The 21,218-nt window shown below is 40.7% G+C and overlaps 1 protein-coding gene across 1 annotated transcript in view; it reads left to right on the forward strand.

Moving 5' to 3' along the window:
• The window catches only part of Slc9a9 (solute carrier family 9 member A9), a 537,647-nt gene that overhangs the window by 19,745 nt on the left and 496,684 nt on the right, over positions 1–21,218 (forward strand). The gene's annotated exons all lie outside the window — the stretch shown is intronic.

The following is a 21,218-nucleotide window of genomic DNA, read 5'->3' on the forward strand; positions in this document are numbered from 1 at the left end:
GAAACTGCTCATATCAATCAGCTAATTAATCTATGTTAGATGCAAAGAGACTCCAAAAAAGAGCCCATTCACTGTAAGGCTTATGAAGAGGTAACATGGATCACTCAGATATGCCATCACCCCTAGGTTCCTTTAACTTTCCAATCCCCAACTTTCTTTACTTATTTACTTTTTAAAAAATATTTTTTAAGTTATACATGGGCACAATTTCTCTCTCTCTTTTTTTAAATGTGGTGCTGAGGCTCAAACCCAATGCCTCACATATAAAAGGCTAGTGCTCTACCACTGAGCCACAACCCCAGCCCTACTTATTTACTTTTTAAGTGATACCCCAAATTGTATATATCAAGGGGGTCTCATGATGTCTTTGTACATGAGTACAATGTAGAATGTGTAAATCAGGTTATAAATATCTCCTCAAACACATGTCATTTCTTCAGGGTAAAAACAATCTGATTTTTTTTCTCCAGATTTTTGAGATATACAGTTCATAATTGTTACCATAGTCACCTAACTACAAAAGTACACCAGAACTTCTTAGTCCCCTCTAACTGGAATTCACTACCCATCGATCATCCTGTCCCCACCCTCCAGTAACCACCATTCAACGCTCTACCTCTGTGGGATCAGCTTTCTTATTTGTAAAGTGTGGAGATTAAAACTCATTTTGTAGGATCATGTTAGTTATTTATATGAAATGATGTGTGTAAAGTGCCTGGCTAACATGAGGCCTTTACACCTCCCTGTTGGTCACTGCCACTGCTTTTACCACTGGAATGCTACCACCAACATCTTGTCACTTCTACCTCCAAAACAATGGTAGTTTCTACCACCATCGAAAACATTCATGTTTGAATGCTTAATACATGTCAGGGAGGAATATAATTATGTTTGGTCACTTATTTAACATCCATTTGGAGAGATACTGTCAATGTATAATATGTGCCTGTGTATAATTTAGCTCTAAATTGTAGCTATGAATTATAAAAACCATAAAAATTTACAGATTAGTAGTAGTGGACACTTGGGTTTGTTAGGGAGGCTTCCTGGAGGATGTGGCATTAGAGATGGACTTTGAAGGATGGGTGTGCTTTCCATCAGCAGCAGGAATTGAGCCCAGAAGTCATTAGGGCAGGGTGGATTGGAGAGTAAGATGGCAGAGTGTGGCTATCCAGATAAAAAGGGAAGAGGACTTTGGGGAAGGCTGGACACTTTGGATCCACAGAGACTGCTTGACTTATGGGTACAGTATATGGAAACACTTCTAAGATTTTAAGGCTGGCTGGGAGAATACGTGGTCCCAGGGTAAAAGGGAAGGAAAATTTGAGGAAAGGGATAGATGAAAATGACCTTGGATCTGCATCTAGAGATCACCTAATTTAGAGTAGGAGGGAGCTCTGGCCTTATACAATTGAACTTCATCTTTTTATAGATGATCAAAACAAGAACTTAATCACTGACACAGATTTAAGTCAGTGGTCTGAAATCCATTTGCACTTTAAAATCATTTGGGAACCTGAAAAACATCCCAGTACCTGCATTCTACCCCTAGAGTTTGGATTTACCTGGTTTAGCTTTGGGTTTTCAGAAGATCACAAGGTGTTTCTAATGGGCAGACATGTTTGGGGACCATGGATTTAAATCCTGTGTTACCTTCAAGTGAACAGGGTGAGGAGAGAGATGGTACTTTACCCTTCACCCCACACCCCTTACTGTTGTAGGTCTACCAGTCTCTTCTGTCCCCTCAACTCACTGAGAAAGTTCTTGCTTCAGTATCTCTGCATATGTCTTCTGTCTAAAATGCTCTTTGCTCTTGCCCTTCCAAAATCAGGTTCCTTCCATCTCTGGAAGTCTTAGCTTGCAATGCCTTCTGTTCAGAAAGGGCTTGTCCTGAAAATATTCTCACACTGTGTGTTCTCTCAGTCTCTCAGCCTCTCTTCTCTTTACTTGCAAAGTACTTAACAACATCTGAAACTCTGTATGAATTTTCTTGCGTTTTGCTTATTATCATTCTTACCTTGTTTACTGTCCACTCATTGGTAAACTTCACAAAGGCAAGGGAATATGTCTCTTTATTGACCAACATATCAATAAAGAGCCAGTCATGGTGCCTCATACCAAAAAATAGTTGGTGAATGAATTAGTAACTGAGTGAGTCTGAGAGCTTGTAAATGCACACACAGCTGGATAAATATGTCATATGTGAAAATCACCACAATGAAGTTGGTAGAACTGTAGTTCCTTGGGTATTTACCGTTTAATCTAAGTTATTCTGTAATGTTATTTATGTGTATGCAGATAATAAATTACCATCTAGAAAAATTAAATGATGGGTCCAGATTCCCACAACTGGTGGGCACAGACAGAATAAGTGGGGTCTCAGATAAAGCACTTGATCCTGTGTCCTGAGGAATGGTTTACTGTACTCCATGCTACTGGACAAGCCCTCCAAGGGTCCCATGGACAGAGAAGGAAGGGTATCTGGGGCCAGGCCCTAAGGGATTTTTCAGAGCACAGAGAGAGGGAGATGGCCAGAGCTGGAAAGAGCGGAGACTGTTACAGTTCAGGAAGAGATCAGCCCAGCAGAGGCCCGGAAGCCATCCCAGGGCTTCCCGGGTTCTTTTCCTTCATGGTATATATTCAAGGGAGTATTTGGCCTTTGTTTTAAAAGTTATAAGATTTGAAAATGAGGTTTCCTCTTAAAAGAATATAGTTTGGAGACTTGGATGAAATGCCTAACTTCAGGATTTGGAGAGGCTAGCACGAATTCCTATGCTGTGTAATCTTCTCTTGGAAGATTCTGTAAGAGGACATATATTTCTGGGATGGTTAGGCATTGACGTGTTTGGAAGCAGAACCAGGCTCACGGCTTTATGAATGTTTTCCAGTAAGAAAGTTAAAACTGGAAAGTATGAGAGCTATTGGCACTTAAAAAAGCAGCAATACACCATGATTTTATGCCCTGTATAAACGTACAAAAATTTCAGGAAATACCGCATCCCAAACTTGTTTTGTTCGTGCTCAACACAGAAAAAAATGTAGAAAAGAGATTTTTTTCACTTAAAAGATTGGAGAAAGAAGTATTATATGCATTATGAGCAAATGATAAACTCTACGTAACCTTCTGCAAGAATAAAACTAGACCATGTTGCTCTGTATCCATCCCTTCCATGTTTACAATACTATTTGCCAAGTTGTTCTGTGGATCCAAGAAGCCCTCACCATGTCTTAACCCCATGGGGCCAATATTCTATTACACAATGGCTTTATAAATGTTAATTTATTATGTAATATTTAGGAGTACAAAAATGTCTACTAAGTATTTCTGAATTTCCTTACAATAGAAAGTTCAAAACTTGTTTTAAAGAGCAGTTGATAAAACAAAACCCAAACTTCATCTATTACTGATGCTTTGGTTTCTATGTTCGTTCAAAACAAGTGAACTCACTGGGTCCCATCAATTGTGATTCTTAAAGAAGACAAAATCTCAAGGAGTATCCTAGTAAATCAGAGAAAAACACAATGAAGCTGACTGGTAGGGGAATCCACAAGTATGGTTTAAGACAGATGAATGAAGGAATCAGTCTGTGCATCTCCTCATCACTTTCTTTACCACTGACTTGGCACATCCCATGTTCACAATAGCGGGGTGGAAGGGTCAGCAGGCCGTTTGGCAGGGAAGGTCTTGCAGACCTAGTAAATTTTCAAAAAGTTGTCAGCACAGTTAAATTTATACTTCCTTTCACCCACAAATCATTTGACTATAGTGACAAAGTCAAAGGAAGCTGCCCAGTGGAAATGTTGCTTCCTATGTGAACAGGCACGCTCACATGGCAAGGGAGATTATCTTTGAGCAATAGGTCCCATTTTTTTCCATAAGAAGACTCTTCCAGGCTGCAAATAAGTCAGCAGTGCTCACATCAATTGTGTTGATAATACCAGAAAGTTTTTTCTTAAAGAGAGAGCGAGCAAGAGAGAGAGAGAGAGAATTTTAATATTTAATTTTTAGTTTTTCGGCAGACACAAAATCTTTGTTTGTATGTGGTGCTGAGGATCGAACCCAGGCTGCACGCATACCAGGCGAGCGTGCTACCACTTGAGCCACATCCCCAGCCCCACCAGAAAGTTTTTTAAAGAAACTCTTATTTATAGAAATAGCCCATTGTATGACTTTGTAATTTTGTTTTTGCTGCATTAAATAAATTCAATGTGATGTCTTGATTTTCCTCACTGTCCAACTTTTTCTAAAGGTGATTTTTTTTTTTAACTTTCTGTGGCTCCTAGTTTTAATTCTGATATATTTATTTGTAAACCACTTTTCTACTTTTCAGTCTTTCTCTCTACTTGATTATCCTAGCCACAGAGGCCAGGGCAGAGTTCTTCCAATAAAGGAACAGCTTGATCAGAGACATTGTCGTACCATGAGATAAATATGTGCAACTAACTCTAGGACACTCTTGGGAAGGATCAAGAGAGAAGAAGGAAGAAATCTCCTTTAAAACTTCTCTAGGCATGCTGAGAGAAAGCAAGCTTGGGATGATAAATGGGCATGCAGTTTTTGAAGAGCTTTTGTGAGATGCTCTCAAGTGGAATGGATTCTATGCCTCCGTTCCACAGAGAACCTTGCTTCATGATTTGTGTTTCTTTATCCTGACAAGTCTTGGCTCTTAACACACGAGACTGTCCCTGAGAATCGCAAGCTTGGCAGTTGGTAGGATGAGGCTGTTTGGACAGACCGAGCTGCTTTCAATCCTAACCCTTACTTAAGAAATCAGATGTTAATAAAGCAACTTAAAATGTATTTATTTTAGCTGTTTTCCTCCACCTTCGTTCAACTTCTTTTGCAGACAGTTGGCCTGCATGAGAACCACAGAATCATTCCAAGACTCTAAAACATTCCATTAGGTTCTAATGTCATCATTGAACAACGCAGATGTTCTTACTCATTTAGTCATTCAACAAATACTGATTTGTTGAGAATTCTCCATATGCCAAACATTTGTTTTAGGTACAACAAGTACAGCAGTGAATGCAATCAAGTCTCTGTCCTCATGAACTTAGATTCTAGGGGAGAGATAGCCACAGGACAGTTCAGCACCAGCATATGTCACCTAATATCACGTGGAGACACATGCTACGGGAGCAGAGTTAGCAACATGAGAAGATGAAGCAAAGAGTATTGAGATGTGTCCTGCAGAGATGGCTTTCCAAGGTGGACAGAGCTGGAGCAAACAGCCACATGCAGGTCAGAGTGAGCCACACAGATATCTGGAAGGAAAGACTTTCAAAGCAGGTGGTACAACGACATAACATGAGGTTCCTGTAACATGGAAGTCTTTATTATTATTATTATTATTATTATTATTATTATTTTGCTATCTTATGTATCAATATTCCAAGATCATTTTGTCTCTACAGACTTTAGGAAAACATTTGCTGTTGTAATAGATAAAAGTAAAGAAGAGAGAGGCCAACTCTTGCAGTGTTCCCTCACCAAATATAAAATGGGGAGAGTTTAGGGGAAGCCTCTCCCACCTGCAATGCTAGCTGGCGTGCTGAGAGGGTAGGCAATGCGGAAATTCATCTGACCTCTGGGCAGAGGGCTCTCTGCTCCCATCAACTCATCTTCCTTCTCTTTCTTCTTCATAACTCATCATCCTCAGGACTCATGTTCTGAGGAAACAGAGGCCTGGAATATTTTTTCAGGGGGGATTTTATTCTAAATAGCTGTCTGATTTTATTTCTTAAAAACAAAACAAAAGTAGTGACTCAAAACAATGTAAAGGCTGTTGGTGACAATGGTCTCTTGGCTGCCGTGTGATTCAAACACATGACTGTCTCTCACATTCACTGTGGCTGGGAAAGGAAGGAATCTTGTGAACATGCATGAATTGGGCTGGAACCTCAGGCTGATGCTCTTTCCAACAAACCCAATGTGGTCAGGGAGAGAGGCTGTGGCAGTAAAGGGAATGGCTTTTCAGGAAGACTTTTTGTCTTTAGACCCCACAGAATATCCCAGATTGCTAAGGGGAGAGAAAACTGGGGAGTTCTACCTCTCCCGATAACCCTGCTTTCTCACCATTGCCTGATCTTGGAACATCTTAAGGCATGAAGAACTTGCTGGTGGCTCTTAGGCTTTTGCAGTTTGACCATGTGCAGAAACTCAGGGCTTCATCTATCTGTCCTTCCATCGGCCTACCTCCAGAGGGGCTTAAAGTGGTAGCTCAGACACGAGGTGCAGGAACCAGGGGAGTCAGAGTAGCAGAGCTCTCTAAGGACCAGTGCCTCATGGTGCCAAGGAGCTGCCACCTGCTGAGGCCTCACAGCACTGGTTCCACAGCTCTTTGTAGAGGAGTGGGTGGCTGGAGACTGTGGTGCTGTTCTGCCTGCCTCCTGGGCCCACTCAGGATCATAGAGTTGTCCAAGAGGTGGATCTTTAGAAAGTGTGGCATATACCTTGTTACTTGATTCCATTTTCTGTATTTATTAATAAGTTCTGTATTTATTACATATTATCCCAGAATAAAGTGTCCCTCCTGCATGAACACCATAGCAATATCCTTCTTTAAAAATCCCCCTGTTTTTTGAAATCTTCAGTGCAATAATATTCTGAGTCTCACAGCACCAGGGTGCGCATGAGGTCTTGCTCTGTCATAGGGATGTTCTTTGGGACTGATTCGTGGTATGGGAACACTTGTTCCTACTTTCAGTGACCCCGCACTACTGTACTCCTATGTCCAGGGATTGTGTGTTGTAAATCCACAGTCTAGTCTCCCCTGTCATGCTCCATTGTGTCTTAGCTGAGTTGCATGTTTCTGTCTAGGACCCCTCGGGCAGTGTCTGTCTCCTCACTAGCTGCAGGCTCCAGGAGGGGAGGGGCTGCCTCTAGGTAGTACTCACCTTCTGTTCCAGGGTGCCGGCACATGGTAGGTACTTCATGGACCTTGATAGATGACAGATGATGTGACTAGGTATGTGTCCTCCTCTGCTTCTTGGTGGCTACTTCTCACTGCTGTTCTACCTGCCTTAATGATAGGCTCTTTTGTACCTATATCTATCAAGGGCTTCTCCCGAGGGTGAATACGTGGGCTCTCATATGGTTGCTTACTACTCAGAAGGCTGAACTGCTACAAGTCTCATCTTCAAATAATTGGGTAGCGAGGGAGGGAAGCAGGGAGAGATGAAAGACAGGAAGGGAGAGAGAGAAGAGGGAGCTGAGTACCAGAAAGAAAACAGAGAAGGAATGGGAGGGAGAGAGATTTCCCATTCGATTTTAAGCCTGAGTAGATAAACCTTAAAATGGATCTTTCTATTCTTTCGCCTTTGATTTGTTCCTTCTAAAATATTAAACTATAGCAGGAGTGCACTTTTATCATGGCTGGTCTCCAGCCAGTGGTTACATAATGTTTCACCCAACTGCATTTCCCCTTCTCTGGTCAGTAAGAAGCGCCTAGCTTGTGTGGCCCCAGGGAGGACCCACAAGGGCCAGGAGGGGTCGGAGCACAGGGATGGTAACCTGGCTGTCTCTGGATTATTTAAGCTTGTCCTGAGTTAGGAGGTCTCTGCTTCCCCTCTCAAATTGGTCTCTGGTCACAAGGCTCCCTAGGCACTGATGGACTAGGTTCTGGCCCAGGCTGGTGTGCAGAACAAGAATGTGCTACACAGTGAGATGTTCTTCACTTTCCTTTGGACTGTGTGCTATTGGGTTCCCCCAAAGCATCATCCTGACATGGAGTTTAGTTTAGTGGGCAGAATTCTTACTAAGTGCCCTTGAAACCAAACCTATGGATGGCAGAAGCAGCAAGCCTGGGGGTCAGGAGGATCTGGGTTGTCATGCCAGCCAAAGGATCTCTCTGGCTCCTTGGGAAGCTCTGGAGCTAGAATGGACCTCAACTGAACTCAGCCAGGCCTCTGAAAAAACTCAAATGTCCTGTCTTTGGGTATGGCCACTCTGAAAGGGGGTATGGCCTTGGTTGAGGTGGCTCTACAGTCCTGGCACTCCCTGAGGGTGGATCTCACTCCTAGCAGCAGAAGCAACAAGGCTTTCCCAGAGGGAAATCTTGGTGGCACCTCATGGTGTCACAGTCACTGATCTTCCATAGGCCAGGAGCCTTTCTGTAGGTGTATGCCCAAGAACAGGACCTACTTGATGAGTTAACACAGTCGAAGTGAAATGAGTACAATGGAGGGCAAGAACAGGATTCTCACAGCTCTTACAAGCTGGGAGTATTTACAGAAATTTTGCCAGCCAGATTGTTGTTAAATCATTGGCAGCATGAAATGGGCTTTGGTATTAGTATTTACACCACAGAAATTGGAAATGCTACGAATTAGGACATGTGGAATTTTTTTTTCCTTCTAGAAATGATTTATCAGCACTCTGCTGAATGTATGCTTGCTTAAGTCTATTTTTAGGAGAAGAGCAAATATCTAAACACCACATTTTCCACCTCTCTAAAAACTTCTCACATGATATCCATCACGAAGATCCACTTTCAGAGTTTCCCATCTTCAGCTTAAACCCTAACCACCTCTAAGGTGATGCAAGGAAGAGTATAATGTTGTACAGTTAGATCTAGGAATGAATCCCATTCCTGCCATTTCCTGTATAGAGACCTTGATCAAGTTCATTCCTCTGAGCATATTTTTTTTTTGTATCACTGAGACAGGGATTTGTGATATCTACTGTAGAGTTTGCTTTCAGAGCCAAATAAGTAAAGTTATGTTCAGTGTCAGAAATGCTGTAAATAGTCTGCTTCTTTTCCTCTTCTACACCATCTGCCCTTGATGGTATGGATTTCTTCTTGGAGTAAAAAGTCTGAGGTAGGCTGATAGAGGAATTTTGGTATTTTTAAAAATACGTATGTTTTATATATATATTGTGTTCACACACACACACACACACACACACACACACACACACACACATAAGTTGTAGATGGACACAATACCTTTATTTTATTTATTTTCATGTGGTCCTGAAGATCAAACCCAATGCCTCACACGTGCTAGGCAAGTGCTCTACCACTGAGCCACCACCCCAGCCCCTTGGTATTGTTTTCTAATGCACTGATTTTTAAGGTAAGTGTGCCATTTTTAGTACTGTATCACCTTTAATTTTAAACCACCCTTTCTGCTGATTTCAGCACACACACCCCACCCCACCCCCACCCCTTCAACATGCCTGCTCTGATTGTGGTCCTTGCTGACTCAGCCCTTCCCTGCTCGCCTTCCCAGGCCATTTGCTCCCTGATGAGGTCTTAGGATAAGGAAGCTGCACACACACACGTCACAGCTGAGGCCTGATAAAGATAGTGCAAAATCCAAAAAGAAAAAGAAAAAAATTGTTAAGCCAAAAAACAACTCTGTGGGCCTGGGATTCTCCTGCATATCCTGAATGGAACATACAGTGTCTTTTGCCTTTAAAGATCTGCTAAAATGAAGATCAAGTTCAGACAGAGGAAAAATAAATCACCCTTGATACACAGGGCCTCAGCTGTGCTGGATGCCTGAGTCCTGTAGAACAAATGGCTCAGGTGAGATGGAGGACCAGGCCCTTCTCACATCTGCCTGTTATATTATCTTCTGTTGCTGATGTCATATCAGTCTTAGAATGGAGTCACAATGTCATGGTAATACCACAGTCACACAGGGTGGCAGGGAAGCCCCCACATGGAGGGCAGACCCATAGGAAATAAGCACCACCCAGTCCAAGTAGTTGAAGGACCAGGGCTCTGAGCACCTAGGTCAGGAGTAGGAACCCAGGTCATTGGTCTTACTTAGGCAAGGACAGCGAGCATTAGCCAGAGCTGTTCTGTTCAAACCAGGATGTGTGTTCACCTTAGGAAAGAGTCACACAGATAACAAAGGAGGGTTCATGCCTTAAGAACCTTATGAGAGGGCTGGGGATGTGGCTCAAGCGGTAGCGCGCTTGCCTAGCATGCGTGTGGCCCGGGTTCAATCCTCAGCACCACATACAAACAAAGATGTTGTGCTGAAAACTAAAATAAATAAATAAATATTTAAATTCTCTCTCTCTCACTCTCTTTTTTTTAAAAAAATAACAACAACAACAACAAAAAAAGAACCTTATGAGAAACATAGAGACTCTAGCCGTGGGTGATTTGCTGCCATGACAATGATCTGGAAAACTTCTGTGTCCTTCATGGATTTGCAGCCAATGTGAGACCCATTCAGAGTGGAGTGGGTAACCTGAATCCACTCATGGGTGGCTGACAGGGGAGAGACTGTGGTTAAGAGGCCAGCAAATGCCACTGACCAGCTGTGTGATCTGGGATACATGTAAAGCTTTTAGAATAATGCCTGCCTCATAGTAAGTGCTCAAAGTATATTAACTTTGGCTTTCTATCATTATTATTGTCAATAAAGCAATAGACTTGGAAGTAGAAGCAATGGTTTGAGTCTAGCACTTGTTGCTTATAAGAACATTGGTTCTGTTTGTGTAAAAATTGTGTTTTCACAATGTTTAACTCAAGATGAGTTGCTATACATGAAGGAAGTTTTTAAACTGTAACAGCATTATGGGGAAATATAAGTTGTTATGTTTTATTATGGATTATTATAATACTTAATTGACAACTGATAAATGTACCAGATTACATCTTCAATGCAAATATTATATATATATATATATATATATATATATATATATATATATATATATATATATTTCAGTGATCTATCATTTTTAATAAAATAGTAATAAGTATTCTAATTGGTGAGACAATACTCAACCTTCTAATAATTTTTGAAAAGAGTAAAATTAAGTCAAAACTTTAGCCATGGCAAGGGTTACCATCGATCACCTTTCCTGATTCTGTGATCAGGCCCTTTCAGATATTTTATAATATTTAAAAACCATAACAAATCCAGGTCCCACCCCCCCCCCACTTTTGGGGGGATACTGGGGTTTGAGCCCAGGGCAGTTTACAACTGAGCTATATCCCCAACTGTATTTTTATTTTTTATTTTGAGACAGGGTCTTACTAAGTTGCTTAGAGCCTTGCTAAGTTGCTGAGGCTGGCCTTGAAATTGCAGCCCTCCTGCCTCAGCGTCCCAAATCACTGGGATTATAGGCATGTACCACTGTGCCCAGCTTGGTCCCCACTTCATAACTTTTTCTTATCTTTCATTTTTCATCTTTCATGATTCATTGATCCCTTTTAATGATATCAGTCTATTTCAGATGCTCACAGTTCAGAATGGCTTTCATTAGCCATTCTGTTTTGTTTGTGATATAACTTGCTAGATGACAATTTTATGGGAAAATCATTTTAGAAGGATAGGAAAGTTGTTGTTTTTTTTTTATTATTTTGTTTTGTTGTGAAAGGAAGAATCCAAATAATTCCACAATATCATGTAAGAACTGTAAATTTTGCTAAATTTTCCTCTGGTCTTTTTATATGATTTTTCTATTCAGGTTAAATCAGTTGATCTATAGAGAACTCCATAACTTGCTCCATTTACTTATTATCATAACCTAAACCTTTTATCGAGCTTTTAAAGAATGCAGTGTTATGTGTGGAAATGTACTTAACTTTGAGTTGTTCCTTAATGCTCACAAGTATAAATAATGCTTCAGTGAACATTTATCTACATAAAACTTTCCTTATATTCCAAAATATTAAGGAGGTTGCCAGATAACAGATACAAAGCATTTATTAGAATAAGTATCTTCTGGAACTTTGAAAAAGCAGTTGACAATAGAATAAAAGCCAGCAGAAACCAGTGGGAAAGGATGACCCACCAAAGACCCTTGAGCTTTCCTGGCACAATTGGCTGTCCATGTGGAAGAAGGAAGAATTAATCCTAGCTCACATTAAATAAATAAATGTAAGATGAATAATGACCTAACTGTAATATCCAAATTACAAAATTTAGGAAAATATCTACTTATAACACGAGGAGAGGTAAAAACAATTAAAAGTCATCCCCAAGAGCTCAAATAATAAGTAAAAATGGAATGTACTTTACAACACTACACTTTGAAATTTTTCTATGGAAAAGACACTGTCAACAAAGTTAAAAGATAGAAAAGTTTAAGGAGATAATGAAAATGGAAGAATATGTTTGAAAACTAAATAATCAAAATAGAATAGTAACCAGACTCTCTGTAGAACTACTCAACAAGAAAAAGTCATACTGGGTAAATAAGCATAGTTCATTAGTAATGGGAAATGAAAATAATAATAATGTGATATCATTTTATAATCATGAGATTGCCCCAAACTGGAAATTTGTCAATACTCAGTGTTTGCTAGAATGTGGGGAAATGCTCAATAATCTGATGTGGGAGTGTAAATTGGTGTAACCACTTTAGAGTTATTTGACAGTACCTACTAAGGTTGAAGATTCCTTTACCTTATCATCCAGTTCTACTTCCTGGTAGTTTCCATTTATAGAGAAAATTTCACGTATGCATAGACTTAAGTCACAAAAATATCCACTGTGGTACTTTTAGGATGGCAGAAAATAGGAAAAACCTAATTACCCATCAACAAGAAGGGCTTAAATTTATCCAATAGAAGGCTACCCAGCAGTTTAAGTGAATGGACAAGATTCACGTATATATTAATGTAGATAGACGTCCAAAACAATGTTGAATGCAAAAAGTAGGATAGAAAATATTTATTAAATTTCTCTAAAATTTTAATACTACCAATTGTTATTTACGGATACCCATATACATGAAGTGTATGAATTCGGACGTGGAGGGAAAAGGACACCAGTGTCACAGAGTACCAGTTCCTTCTGGACAGGGGTGAGAGAGGGAATTCTACTCTGACATGTCACTTAAAATCCTTTGAAGGGCTCGGGGTGTAGCTTAATAGTACAGTGCTTTCCCAGTGTGTGCAAGGCCCCTGATTCCATTCCCAGCCGTGCAACACCCTTCTCAAAAAAAAAAAAAAATTGTTTGGAGCAAAGTTAAGAACATAAATATAATAAGAGAGAAATATTTCAGGTTAGAATTTCTAGGTTCAGTACAGCCTGGGAGTGACCTGGACCTGACACATGTTCCTTGATCTCTTTAGGGGACAATATTAGGTCAGGATTTCAATTTTTTTTTCCCCAAAGCAAAACTGGCACAACTTCATAGTGTATAAAATAGGGAAGCAGAACCGCTCCCCAGGAATGGGAGGACTGAGTCCAGTAGGCTCCAGGGCAGTTATCCCTTTACCACCACCCCTCCACGGAATGGGTGGCCTCTAAGGCAGCTTCTCCATCGGACAGCCCCTGTGTCAACAGCACTAGGTGATTCATGACATGAGCCTACCTGAGATACAGGGAGAGCCTGCCCCAAGCCAGGCTTTGTAACAAGCACAGGGGGAAAGGAATTAGCTTTTCACCAACCTAATATGGCCATTCCACAGATCTGAAGGTCCTGAGTAAGAATCTGCCCCATTTTCTAAAAGATTCATTTTCCTTTCCTCTTCTTCCCCTTTCTTTTCTTCTCCCCCTCCTTCTTTTTTCTGCTCTTATCACTTCCCTACCTGGTCTATTTCTGTTCTCCAAGTACTCCTAAGTTTATTTAACACCTCTTATTTTTGCTGTTGTCATTGTGTCCTGGTTACCTCTCCTGTCTCCTAACTTCCCTCTTCTGACTCTTGTCCCTTTATTCCCCTTTATTCCCGTTTTTCATCCAAGAGCCATTTATCCGATTCCTAAAAAGGCCACCTCCTGCCCTCTCCAGTGAGGGACCTGGAGTCCACCACAAATGCTTCCTCTCCACTTGATTCTACCTTAACCCCAGGACCCACTTCTTGGCTGAAGTTAACCCAAAGAAGCATTTGCATACCTCCAGATTATGAAATCCACAGGATTTCTCCTCCATCCTTGAGCTGCTTCTTCCTGTAGCTGATAGAGGGTTAGGGTAGGTGTGTCAGCTCCTCTCCAGCCAATCCCTCTATCAGCCAGGAACAGAAGTTTATTTTTTTTTTTTCCTCTGCTCGCCCCTTTGTGTATTCATCGAGTTTCAGATACATAATACATATAGGAAAATGTATGTACCAAATGCAGAAATTTAAAAAGTGCTTGTTGCCTCTCTGAAGTTCCAGTTTCACTGGGAACCCTGGGTTTGTACCTGCTAAACCTGGCCCCCTGAATCCAGGGAGCAGCAGCTCCTTCCTCCACTTCCCCAATCCCTGGCTTTCAGTGGCACTGAGCTTCCTTCTCCTCACTCTGACTGTTCCTTCATCATCTCCTTCTCTGTCAGTACCCCTCTCTTCCTCCCCAATGCTGTGCTTGGCCCTCTTCTCCTTTCTGTGACACTCCTCAGGGATTCCATCTCTACTCAGCAAGTCATTTCTTCTCCACTGGTGATTCTTATGTTCAAATCATGAAACGTTCACTCAGTATCTTCTCTTGTGCTTACCTAATTTAGTAACAAGTAGAGAAATAGATTCAGGAGTCAGAAAGATGGAGATCAAAAGAAAAATGCTAGAATGAGCCTTGGTCTAAGGGATAAGGGGACCTTGGCTAGATGCTCTACAAGAACTGACAGGAAGGAAGGCAGAAAGCATCAGTGAAATAGGGAGTTTTTAGGGAAAGGCTTGGAAGGGATGTCTGTTACTTCTGTCCACATTTGATTGGCTGGAACCCAGTCACATGGCCCCACCTGACAAGAAGGAAATGAAGTCTACATGTCTGGCCAGGATAGAAAGGAAATGGGTGTGTGAGCCCCCAGCAGTTTCAGCCACACATGCCAGATGTGCTGTTCTGTTTCTTGCTCTTTGACTTGGCAATAAGTTTTGGAGAGCTACCATGTCAGTTCATGGAATCCTCAGTTTTTCCAACAGTTGCATAGAATTCTGTGTCATGGATGATGTCCCAGCATATTTAACTAGTCTATTTCCCATCATCCTCAAGAGTTTTTTTTTTCTTTTCTTTTTTCCATTCTCTCATCTGCTGTGAATACTCTTGTATCATTCCACACAGGTTCAAGTATATTTGCAAGAAAAAATTCCCATATAAGTTGTTGCTAAATGAAATAGTATATAGACAGTTAATTATTTTTATTTCTTACATACATGACAATAGTGGAATGTGTTACATTCATAATTATCCATTCACAGCACAATTTTTCATAACTGTATATAAAGTATGTTCACACCAAATTATGCCATTATATATATCTATATATCTGTATTCTACTGAACTACTAAATAAATAAACTCTAAAATAACATTGTCTTGATTTTTCTTCATCTTTAATGAACATAGTTTAAATTCATTCCCAGTGGATTTGAGAGAGGTGTATGGTCTGTAGCTATGCACTAGGCCTAACCTCCCCCTCATCCCTTGTGACCCTACCTGGTCTATTTCTGTTCCCCAAGTACAACTTTTGCCTTCTATACCCAAACCATTGATTTGTCATTCTATTTAATGTAGATTCAGGTCCATGCTAATCAAAATCCTTTAAATTCATTATTATAGTTAATCCTCAAAAGCCCCTTTAAGTTGTAGGCATTTTTATGCTCATAATGCAAATGAGGAAACTGAGGCTCACAGAAGTCAAGTCAATAGACCAAGGTCATCCAATCAGTATGCACTATATTATTAAGTATTCTGGTCCATTCTGTCTCTCACTCTGGTGTTTCTCAAGCCAAAGCATAACTTAAGAAAGAGGAAAGAGAATGTTTACCCTTGAGCGGTCTCTAGGTGTGTCCTAAAGCTGCTGCCCAGAGTGAGCCAAGTTTTCTTTGAAGTCTCCTATTTGTATTAAAAATGCATACATATCTTGAATTTCATTTTTAATACATCTGCATTTATTTTAATATCTAAAATTGTTTAAATTATTTGCTATCAACTATAACTGAAACTTCAGAAATCTGCCAGCTTCCTCTGTGGCTTAGGGAAAGCAAACCCACTGGCCTAAGTCAGACAAAAGGTGTGCTCTGCATGTGGGTGCTCCTGAATAGACTCCCACTTGTCCTTCACAGCCCGGCTCATATGCTGCCCCCACTTCAGCCTTTTTGCAAGGCCAGCAATCCCAGAGTGCTATCTGGCTGGGAGAACCCTGAATTATAGCTTAACTCCATGCTCAGAGCTTCTTCGGTTATATAGGGGTCTTCTTTTCTTTGGCCACAACCTTCATGGAATCAGTCTCTATTACATAGCATATCTTCATATTCCTTATAGCTTGCAAAATTTGTAATGAATAAATCATTGAAGATGATCAGACTCTTTATTGTGCTAATCTTTTTATTTGTCCAAAGGAATCAACAAAAACCAAAATAACAAAAGCCTAGTTCTTAATTCTAAATCTGGCTTCAAGTAGTTACATTGGTACAGTGATCCCTTGGAAAGCACACATGTAGTTTGACTGTGCATCTACATCCTATTCTCAGTGATATCCTGTCCTGTTGATTGACATTGGGCCCATTATTAATTTCTTCTCCTGTCTCTGGAAAATAACCATAATTGCATTTGCTAGCTACTACTCAAGAATGTTGTCAGAGTTGATGAAACAATGTTTTTAAAAGATCTCTTTGGAAAGACCAGGGCACATAAATCACAGTCCCTCACTAGGATATTTATTTTAGAGTTTATTTATTTAGTAGTTCAGTAGAATATAGATATTTCTTCCCATATAAGTCATATTGAGTCAGTGCATGCCTTACTACTCAGGTCCAAACAGAATTTTGTATCTCTAACCTTCTGATGAACTTGGAAATTAAACTTGGTAAATTCTTTCTACTCTTGGAAATTTTCTAGTTGTTTATCTGTGTGAACATATGTCTGGGCCATTTTTAGTCAAATACTGGTGCACGTGGGAGATGATATTTAAAATACACTGCATCATTGTGAACACACTGATATTTCCCTCCCCCCATGGTATCTTTAAGAATTGAGTTCTGATGTTTAAAATTTTTCACAGCTTTCATGAAACATGCATAATACTTCCATCTCAGAGTCTCAGGTCTGTTGTTCCAAACGAACTACACTTTGGATTGCATAATAGAACATTTAAAAACAAACTAATATGAATTTTAAATTCTGGTAACTGTCTAAAAATGTACTATTCGATTGCCACTAGCCACCAGTGTTAAAGTAAAAATTCAGTCATTCAGTTGTCCTAGCTACAGTTCAAGTGTTCAGTAGGTCATGTGACTGGTGGCTACTGTTATTGCACAGTCTTAGAACACACCCATCATCACAAACAAGGTCTGTTGGCCAGTCCTTGTCCCTAAGATTTGTGTCTTCTAAGACTAGTGGAAATCCCGTTTGGGGAACATTTTTTAGCTTTCTGCTCTTCTTTCTCCTCTACCCTTCCCTTTAGATGCTTTTCTCCTTTGTATTATAATAAATAATTGAATTGTTTAGTCTTTTAAAAAACCCCAAGGCATTGATTTGAACACAGAATATGAGGAAAATGACATGTGGAATTCCCATCTGGAGGTTGGGACAGTGGCAGATCCAGCCATTTCTGAGAAATTGCCTGGGTTTGGAGTTACTCCCAGAATTTTGATTTAGCAGCTCCTAAGCTTACAGCAAGTCTGAAAGGAACACAAATCTGTTTTGTATATACAAATAAATCCTTGTATGCTTCATGCCATTCTCAGCCTGCCAGTTTCATCTGGTTGCTCCAGAAAATATAATTCAATAGCACGTTAGTTAACCTGCATGCAGGGAGTGGGGCACCCTGATTATTGGAATGTTCTGGTTGAGTGATTAACCTGATTTTTGCAGAAAAGCTGCTGAGGCAAGGATTTTCTGTTAGGAGTCTGTGCCACCATGGCTTGCTCTTGCAGATGATCATAGTCGAGTTGCTTCATTCCCCCAGCACTCAGCAATACATCTCCATGCTAAAACCTTCAAACACACAATTGCTATTCTTGCAAGAAGCCTCATAAAAATAGATCAACAGTGGTGTCTCTGATCATCCTAGAAAAGAGAGTAAAGAGAGAAGCAAATTAAAATCTTCATGCATGTTTTACACAATTGGGAAACCTTCAGGACTTCCTGATAAGAGAGCAAGTATAACTTGAAAAAAAAAAAAAAAAAAAAAAAAAAATATATATATATATATATATATATATATATATATATATATATAAAATATATATAAAAGTATAACTTGAAAATATTTCTTTATATATTTAATTTTCTTTAGTGATAAACACAAAGTGCTTACTAGATTGCAGGCAGTGCCCAAGGTCTTTACAAAGATTAATTCATTTTGTTCTCGTAGCCAACTTCTTATTAGATATGACATTATCATGTTCACTGTAAAGATCAGGAAACTGAGACACAGAGAGTTTAAATTCTCATGCAAGTCCCTGAGTTTGGGACTTGAACCCAGGAAACATGACGCTGAGTATGCATGAAACCACTGTAGATCATTAGTTTTTCTCTTTCCTTACACTGTTGGTTTTCTTACAATAAAAGCCAGAACATCTGAAGGTAAAAAGTGAAATCAAAACATTAATGCTTCTCTCCAAAATCCATTATAAAATTTCTACACCAAAGGGAAAATTTATTAAGAGCCCAGAATAAATCATAAAACACAATACCTGCTAGCAGTAGGCTGGTTTTTCCAAAAGTAAAATAATATAATGTTTGATTTCTATGTGGGATGGACAAAGCATTGTTTTTATCTTCTGTGTTGATTGTTGTATTCAAAAGGATTTTTTTTTTTTACTTAGGGTTTTGAATGAGCCAATGTAACAAAAAAGATGACTACAGTGTCATTGTGCCTGTATAATGGAAGTGTAAAATTCTTCTAGAAGTATGCAATGTGTGCTAGTGAGAGAAAACCAACCACAAATGAGCTGCTACTATTTAACAGGCACTGACCTCAGGTTTTCATAGTTACTTGAAGCAAAACACCTAGACTTGGTTTCTTCCTTTCTGTTATCCCTGGCACCTAATCTGCCAACTACCCATTGGGTCTTCCAGTGTCCCTGGAAACTGCCCTTTTCTCCCGCAGCTCCCGGCCTCTGTCCTGTCTCCTCTTGATTATGCAGCCCTCACCCCCAGGGCTTCTCTTAAAGCTTGAATCTCATCCTCTCATCCCTGCTCCAACCTCCCACAGGGACCTTTTCCATTTGAAATCACCCCCAGCCCTGTTCATTCTCACCTTCTTCTTTGGGCTCACCTCCCCCTGCTCCTTCCACTCTGGCCTTCATTCACAAATCCTTACTGCTGTTTTCCACCTTAGATCTTTGCAGGTGTTATTCTCTCTGCTTGGGGTGTTTTTCACTCATCTCCTTTTGGGGGACTTTTCAAATTTTGCATTTTAGCTTAAATGTCACTTCGTCACAAAGCCCTTCCTGGTTGTCCTGCGTAATCCCTCCTTGCCCTCTCTGACACAGCCCTTTGATCATGGGGAGCAGGTAGTTTAGTTAAATCCGCCTTCACAACTGGCAAGGAGGCTCCCAGACACTGGGTCCCCACTCTGCCTCCAGTGTCTAGTACAGGGTCTGATATGAAGAGGTTCTTTATGACCAATGGATTTTCCCATTTGATAGGATTCACTCATTTTTAGAAAACGGCACTGGGGTTGGCTGTCTGTAGTTACACAGGCCTACTTTGTTTACGATTCTAATGACAAAATCTCCTGGAGGACATCAAAGGTGTGGACAGAGTGAATCTTAAGTAACTTGTGGCAGCAGAATAAAAGGCAGAGCCTCCTTATGTTGGGCATGCAGAAGGTCAGAGTGTAGGAAACAGGCAGGCCTGGAAGACAAAACCTGGGTCTAGAAGCTCAGCTCCTTCATTTAGTAGCCGCCTGATCTTGACCAGCCCAAACCTCTCTAAGCCTTGGTTTTCCCCTCTGTAAAATGGGCCTGTTCACCATTTTATCTCTGGTGCCTAGCATACATCTTGGAATGAATGACCTAATGAGAGTGAATGAAATGCATGAATCCCCCCACCCCCCCTCTTTGTTCCTGTTGGGACTTAATGCAACATCAATCACACTTACATGCCTGGGAGAGAGTAGGAACTTGGGCCTGCTAAAAAAAATCTCTTCCTTTCTCCTGCCCAATCTCTTTTTCTTCTCAGGTGTTCTGTCACAGGTACACCCCACCTTGGTTTGGGATAAGCCAAGGGAAGTTCTGAGAGAGCTGAAGGCTTCCCTTTGGTCTCCAACTTGTCCAAATGTTGAACATGTATCCATCCTATCAGGTGGTGAACTAGTTATTATGTGGAAAAACAAATCAAAATAAGGGCATGTTCCTTGCTGAAGAAATTTGCCTCTTGGTAGGAGAAACTAGAAAACATGGGTGAGACAGTTATCTAGACAAAAAAGCCTAAGGCCGTTCACCTGATCAACAGCAAGGCTGGGAAGGAAGTCTTCCCGTTATTCTCCCTCCTAGAGATGGGTGCACCTGTCACGGCTTCCATTCCTCCTAAAGGGAGGGCTTGTGTGGCCCCTGGGATCCCTGGCTGAAGGATCCAGAAATTGTCACCTACTTAAAGGCAGTCAATCTAGGCCAGTGCTTACGGTCCTCCCGGGGCCTAGTGTGAAAAGATGAGCTGAGCCCATCACATCCCACTTCCCATGGGTTTGAATCATGATAAACTGACATTGGGGATGGAGTGGGGCAAGAGATTACTGTGAGAGTGAGGTCACAAGGGGCAGGGAGAGAGCTGAGAAAGAAGAAGATGCCTCAGGGTCTAGGATGGGGCCCAGATGACCCCCTTGGATGCTCAGTGGTACAGGAGGTGTGGCATCAACGGTGACTAACTAGGTTTGTGAAAGGGAACTAGGCTAAGTTAGGTGGCTTCTTCTTCCTCCACCTTTCCCTTCCCATATGTTAATCGGACGAGCAGAGTTGAAGGTCCAGGGAAGGCAGGAAAGAGCCTCTGACATTGTCAGCTAAACCAAAAGGGAAAACCAGAACCAAGAGAGGCTGTTCTTAATTTTTTTTTTCCTTAAATAATCTTTACCTGTAATGAAGGTGAGTATAATGCATTCCGTTTTAATAGATTTGACTCCAAAATAAGTGCTTATTTTTCCTTTCCATTTTAGCGAATTATTTACTGAGCAATGAGCCAAACAGTGGGAGGTACTGAGGCTACAAAGAATTGACTAAGGCATCATTGTGACCCTGGATAAGCGCCCAGATTAATGAGGGAAATGGTCAGACACAAGCCACTTGTCATGTGAAGTATGTTAGAAGACACAGATGCTACCAGGAGGGTCCAACGTGCTGAAACAGCACAGAGGAGAGAATGGTCAGCTTGCACTGGAGG

The sequence above is a fragment of the Marmota flaviventris genome, chromosome 8, assembly GCF_047511675.1.
Source record: "Marmota flaviventris isolate mMarFla1 chromosome 8, mMarFla1.hap1, whole genome shotgun sequence".
Lineage (NCBI taxonomy): Eukaryota > Metazoa > Chordata > Mammalia > Rodentia > Sciuridae > Marmota > Marmota flaviventris.